The sequence below is a fragment of the Microtus pennsylvanicus genome, chromosome 13 (genome assembly GCF_037038515.1).
Source record: "Microtus pennsylvanicus isolate mMicPen1 chromosome 13, mMicPen1.hap1, whole genome shotgun sequence".
Classification (NCBI taxonomy): Eukaryota; Metazoa; Chordata; class Mammalia; order Rodentia; family Cricetidae; genus Microtus; species Microtus pennsylvanicus.
Window position 1 is genome coordinate 340,154 of NC_134591.1, and position 6,330 is coordinate 346,483.

The following is a 6,330-nucleotide window of genomic DNA, read 5'->3' on the forward strand; positions in this document are numbered from 1 at the left end:
CAGTAGTTGTCCCTGAGGCACAAGGAGATCTCAGCTCTGCTCTCAGGAGGCAGCCAAGCACTTGGCACAACCGGCTCTTGCTCTGGCAGACTTTGGACCCATCCAGCACATGCCACTCCAGAGATGAGGGAAGAGATGCCACTATTTCATGGTCTTGTCAGGAAGGGTGTCAAGCCAGGAGTCCTGAGTCCCCAACTGACCCACACGGTCATCAGCTGGACTTGAGAGAGGGTTTTACCCAACCAGGAGGTCAAAGCCACAGCTTTGTGCTTTGTGCAAGAAGCACACTGGATACCTGGCTAGGGGTATGGCTCCATGGTGGAACACTTACCCAGCATGAACGTGTAAGGCTCTATGTTCCATGCCCAGGATTGCAATGCAGGAGACAGAAGAAAGTCGGGGCTGCATAAAACCAAAGGGTATGTACCAGAAACACGAAAGTTAGTGAGTGGGGTCAGCTCATGGAAAAAGCTGACACAGACCAATCCAGTTACTTTGCAGAGGAGGACACCAGACACAGGGCACTTCTTCCAGGAGACCCCCACGCAGTCACATGCTCTGAGTGCACAGTGGAAACCACACGGCCTTGGCATAGGAAGATTCAGGTCCTCCCTGGGGTCTCCAGACCCAAGCAGTCTTTGACACTGCAAGAGGCATGACTGAGCAGTGTGCCCTAGGGCAGGCTAAGATGAGAGCTTTCTTACAGACCATTCCAGAAGTGAATAGGGCAGTCATGTCTCTGAGACTTTCTTTATATTCAGATTTGTGTACCAAATGGAACTCTAAACCTGGTTTTCTTCTGCAAGCACACAGCAGATAGGGAATCCTAGCAATAGGGGAGGGGAAAGAAGAAAGTCATGCCATCCAAAACTAGGCAGTTCCAGGCCCTTGTAGGAGCAGATGGGCCTTTGACAACTTTTCAGTTGTCAATGCCACCTCCAGTCATTCCTGGACTGGAGTCTAAGACCAGACAATACTCAGGGAATAAAGGAGCTGTAACATGAGGGGCTGCATCCAAGCCAAAGAGGCAGATAGGCCTCCCCTCAGAAGCCCTAGGGCTAGGAGACCCCGGAAAAAGAACGGAGGGCTTGCTGGCAGCTGTGCTTCCCTGGTGCTGATCTCACAACCCCTGCCGGGGGACACATTTCCTGTATGTCGGGCTTTACCCATTTAAGTCCATGGATGCAACTCTCGTGAGAGGGTGGCTTCCACCCTACCCGGCTCCTGGCCATTTGGAGCATTAGCACTTCTCCCTAGCTCCCCTAGAACCTGGCTAGTCCTTTCTGGAGCCGAAAGTGATGCACGTTCCAAGGCAGAGACAGACAGACCCAGAGGACGCTGGGACTCTCCCCTGCAGATCACCCAGCTGTCAGGGTGTGAAGTCAGGAAGAAGATGATGAATCAAGAAGGGGAAGGCGGGGGCGAGTCTCCAGAGGCTGCACCCTGTCATCTCCCGGGCAGCTGGAGCCCTTTCCTCCTCCTCCCCCCCACCTCAGGCTCTCTGAGGAGCTGTTCTTGCATGGCTTTCCAGGCCCATCTTTTGCAGGCTCCACTCCCATTAGAGGGCAGCCGCAGAACTTGTCCTATTCTCTGAGCGCCTGGCACACATCGGCGACACCCGAGAGCTAGGACCGCGCTTTAGATGCCTCTTTCCCCAGCACGGGGCCCTCAGCTCCGCCTTCCTGGCCTCCTGGATTTCCTGAGACCCCCTCCTCAGTGTCCACCTCAGCCACGTCCTCTCCACAGCCACCGCTCAAAGGCGCCCTCGAGCCCCGTAAGCCCGCCATTCTCGCCCCCATCAGTCACCCCGCGACCCCCAGGCCGCGTCACACCCTCGCGCCCTGGGACACCAGCACCAACCCCGGCTCTATCCTCCCATCAGGAGAACCACTGAAAGAACTCACCTGAACCTTGGCCGCCCTGCTCCAGGGAGGAGGGGTGCTCTGGGCCACGCCCACTAGAGCCACGCCCCTGCTGTTGGTGTGGTCCGGTTTTCTGGCTCCCTCGAGCTGTGAGAGGCGGGGCGCTACAGAGCCCTGCCCCCTCAGAGCGCGCTCCCAAAAAAGCGGGCTCCTTGGCTTCACTTGCTGACAGGCCCCAGTGCCCCACTGTCCTGCCTGCCTCCTAGAGAGCGGAGCCCCAAGAAGAGGCTCTTTGAGTGGAAGGCGGGAAAATGGCAGACTCCTCGGAGCGGGACGCGGGGTGAGTTGGGGACACAGTAGGGCGGGGTTTAGGGGCACCCGAGGGCTGGCCAGAGCCTGGGCTGACGGGTGCCCAAGCGGGAGAACGGGGCTCCTTAGAGCCACTCCCCGAATCCCTCCCAGCCTGGAGGCCCAGGCTCTGAGCATCTCCTGTGCGGCTCAGAATGGAGTTGTGTGTGGTACTTTGGTGTTGGCAGCAGGTAACTTAGCCTCATGGTTCCTAGCTTTTGCATCTAGGGGAGCACTCAACCTCCTGAGTTCTGTGTGTGACTTGTTCTGTTTTGGTTCCAAGACAGGGTCTCTTGTAAGCCAGGCTTGCTTCGAACTCTCCAGTTCCTGCCACTCTTCCCGCGGGGATGATTAGTGTGCTCCCCCAGCAGCAGCTGGACCAGTCTGCTGCACCACAGCACTGCGGGGATTCATCCTTGTTAGTGAGCTTGGGAAGTATTGGAGCCTGGATAGGTTTTTTTTTTCTTAGAATTTCAGGTTTACTTTTTTCCTGAAAGGAGTTTTGAAGCACTGATAAGGGAAGAGTCGGGGGGGGGGGGCAGAGAGATGGCTCAGTGATTAAGAGCATTGCCTGCTCTTCCAAAGGTCCTGAGTTCAATTCCCAGCCACCACATAGTGGCTCACAATCATCTGTAAAGAGGTCTGGCGCCCTCTTCTGGCCTTCAGGCATACAGACAGAATATTGTATACATAATAAATGAATGAATGAATAAATAAATAAATAAATACATTTTTTTAAAAGGGGGGAAGAGTCGGGGAGTTACAAAATAATCGCTTGAGAGTTATGGTCTGGAAATTGATAAAAATCTACACCTGGGCGGGTTGATGCTAGTGGCAACCACAAGTACTCAGTGATGGTAAAGAAACTCTCCCACCCCACCTGAGCTTCACTAGAAGCCTGCCTGTCAGCACAGGCAGGAGGTGGTGGTGGAAGAATCCCGAGTTCAAGGACAGCCTGAGTTACCTACCTGAGGACCTGTCTCAAATAAACCATTTTTTGTTTTTGTTTGGTTTTTTGTTTTTGTTTTTGTATTCAAGACAGGGTTTCTCTGTAGTTTTGGAGCCTGTCCTGGAACTAGCTCTTGTAGACCAGGCCGGCATCGAACTCACTGCGATCCACCTGCCTCTGCCTCCCTAGTGCTAGGATTGAATGCGTGCGCCGCCACCACCACCTGGCCAGCTTTTGTTTTTGTTAGGAATATTTCTTAGACGAGCCTCTCTGCCAACACAAATAATTCCAATCAGACCAAATTAGACCGAATAAAAGATGCCCATGTTTGATGGAGCGCTCCTGGGTGGCACCAGGAAAGCATGGTGAGGGGAAGAGAGAGAAGGGGAGACCACATGTTCATATTTTGGGGGACAGCCTAAAAACCCTGTGGGAGTGGTCCTGACCCTCCCTGGGGAGGCTTGGTGGGCTTTCCCAGGGGAGGGGGCTTGAAATGGATGCCAGGGGCTGGGGTGACGCTTTCACCCAAACATCCCAGACTCTTGGATATAGGGACCCGACTCAGGTCTGGCCACTTCCTGTGAGCATGGAGTGACATTGGCAAGGGGGGAGTTGGTGGGCTCATGAGAGGCGTGGCTGGAGCGGCTTCCCATTTACTGTCATCCGGGAGACCTCAGGCAGCTGTTGGTTGAGAGAGATGAGAAGGCAGGAGGCATTTGTTATCATTGGCCCTATGAATAGGGCTAGCCATGGGAAGTCATTAACTGCCAGAAAGAATGGGACAGAGAATTGCCCTAGTTGTACAGGTGAGGCTCGGGTGTACAATTGGGACACACTAGCAGATAAAACCAGATTTTAGTTGTTAGGTGTCCTTGATCCAGGAGAGTTGGTACCAGTGGTGAAGTCGCAGGAGCTGGTGCAGGTGTTGGCATTTTCTGGAGAGCGCTTTGTAAGTTGGTCTTGGCCCAGATGGCCAGAGTGACCTGTAAAATATGCGTGAAAATGGGTGGGGTTCAAACAGGCTCTGGAGGGCTGGAGAAATGGCTCAGAGGTTAAGAGCACTGACTGCTCCTCCAGAGGTCCTGAGTTCAATTCCCAGCAACCACATGGTGGCTCACAGCCATGTATAATGCGATCTGGTGCCCTCTTCTGGCCTGCTGGCATACATGGAAGGAATGTTGTTTTTTGGGGTTTTTTTTTTGTTTTTTTGTTTTTTTTTTTGGTTTTTTGAGTCATGGTTTCTCTGTGGTTTTGGAGCCTGTCCTGGAACTAGCTATTGTAGACCAGGCTGGTCTCGAACTCACAGAGATTTGCCTGCCTCTGCCTCCCGAGTGCTGGGATTAAAGGCGTGTGCCACCACCGCCCAGCACGGAAGGAATGTTGTATACATAACAAATAAATCTAAAAATTAAAAACAAACAGGCTCTGGAAGACTGTTAGTTGTTTGTTTGGGGTTTTTATTATTATTATTATTACCAGACCTGATTTTTGATACAGCAGTAGAACTTTTTCCAGAAACCTGTAGGTATCTGTAAGAGAACTGGAACAGATTTACATCTTGGTGTCATAGCAAAAGGCTGTTGCTTTAGGTTAGAAGGTTTGCACATTTTAGAAGACAATTAAAGGGAATTGGGAACTCTGGATTTTTAAGATACACCTGTTAATCTGAACTATGAAGCCTTGAAAGAGGCACACCTGTTTGTATTTTAGCAGGAAACTTCAAATGAAGTAATGAGCTACCAGTACCTTAAGTTGTCAAATGCCATGGATGAAGTAATAAGTGAACAGTATCCTAAGTCACCAAATGCCATTAGACAGATCTAAGGGGATAAATGGGCAAAAATGAGACACCTTTTTTAGCTACACAGGCAATCCCAAGTCTCTCCTTAGTCCTCGGAGAACATCAGCCTGGAGGCAGTGATTGCCGTTAGCTGCTGGGTACAAGAGGCCCCAAGATTTTCCTGTGGGGGGAAGATTTAGTCCACCTGTCATGGCAGGATGAGAAGATTGAGTCCCCGGGTGGCATCCAGGAAGCTGAAGAGGTAAAAGGCCGCTTTTTGGTGTGTGGGTGTCTTTGCAAAACCCAAAGGCAAGCCTCAAGGCGGAAGATCTTTGTAACCATGTATCTTCTTGGAGGAGCTATAGGTGCCATGGGAGCTGGCATGTCTGTGTTAGAAGCACTTTTGTTAAATTGCCATACTCTCAGATCTGTAAAGGCACTTGAGAATTGGGCACCATTACCTGGTGTATTTAGACTGGACATATAAGCTAAATTTAGGCATGTATTTTATCCAGTTAGTTACAGCTTACCAATGCTAGTGAATGTAAGACGATTAAAAGGAATATTTTAATAAGTCAAAGAATACTAGCACACTGTCACAGAACTCCCTGTGGAGACCCTGTGAGCTTCCAGCTCACAGATCACAGCGATCTGAATGAAAAATGAGGATGTGGCCCAGCAGTGGTGCTGCAGGCCTTTAATCCCAGCACTTGGGAGGCAGAGGCAGGTAGCTCTCACCAAGGCTTTTACACAGAGAAATCCTGTCTCAAAAAGAAAGAAAGAAAGAAAGAAAGAAAGAAAGAAAGAAAGAAAGAAAGAAAGAAAGAAAAGAAGTAAAGAAAGAAAAGAAAAGAAAAATGAGGACATGACTGCTCCAATGTATATGGTTGAGCAGAAGGTTTATTGTAGATATGAGGGAAAGTACAGCCAGAGGCATCAGGAAGAGTCCATACTGAACCTGCCCAGCAGCCTGAACCAGGCCATGAGAAGAGAGAGAGGGAGCAAAGAGAGCACTAGAAACATACAGACCAAGTGGACAAAATGGCTGAGTTATATAGAAAAGAGAAGCTGGGGAACTTCAGGGTAGGGGCAGGATATGCCTGCCAGGCTGGCTCTGTGACAGGCACTTGGGATGCTGAGAGATGATAAGTTAAGTAGGCCCCTCACTTAGACACTTGACCCAATGAGGTCCACCTGCCTCTGCCTCTGCAGCTTATAGACTTGTACCACCACACGCGGCCCCAGGCCAGCTTCCTTACTCGCAGGTAAAGGTGCTGCCACCAAGCCTCATAGCCTCAGGATTCCCAGGACCCAACTACAAAAGTCATCCTTTGCCCTCCCGTGTGTCAGAGGACGTGAGCACCACATACTGCATCAGATTTAAAAGGCTG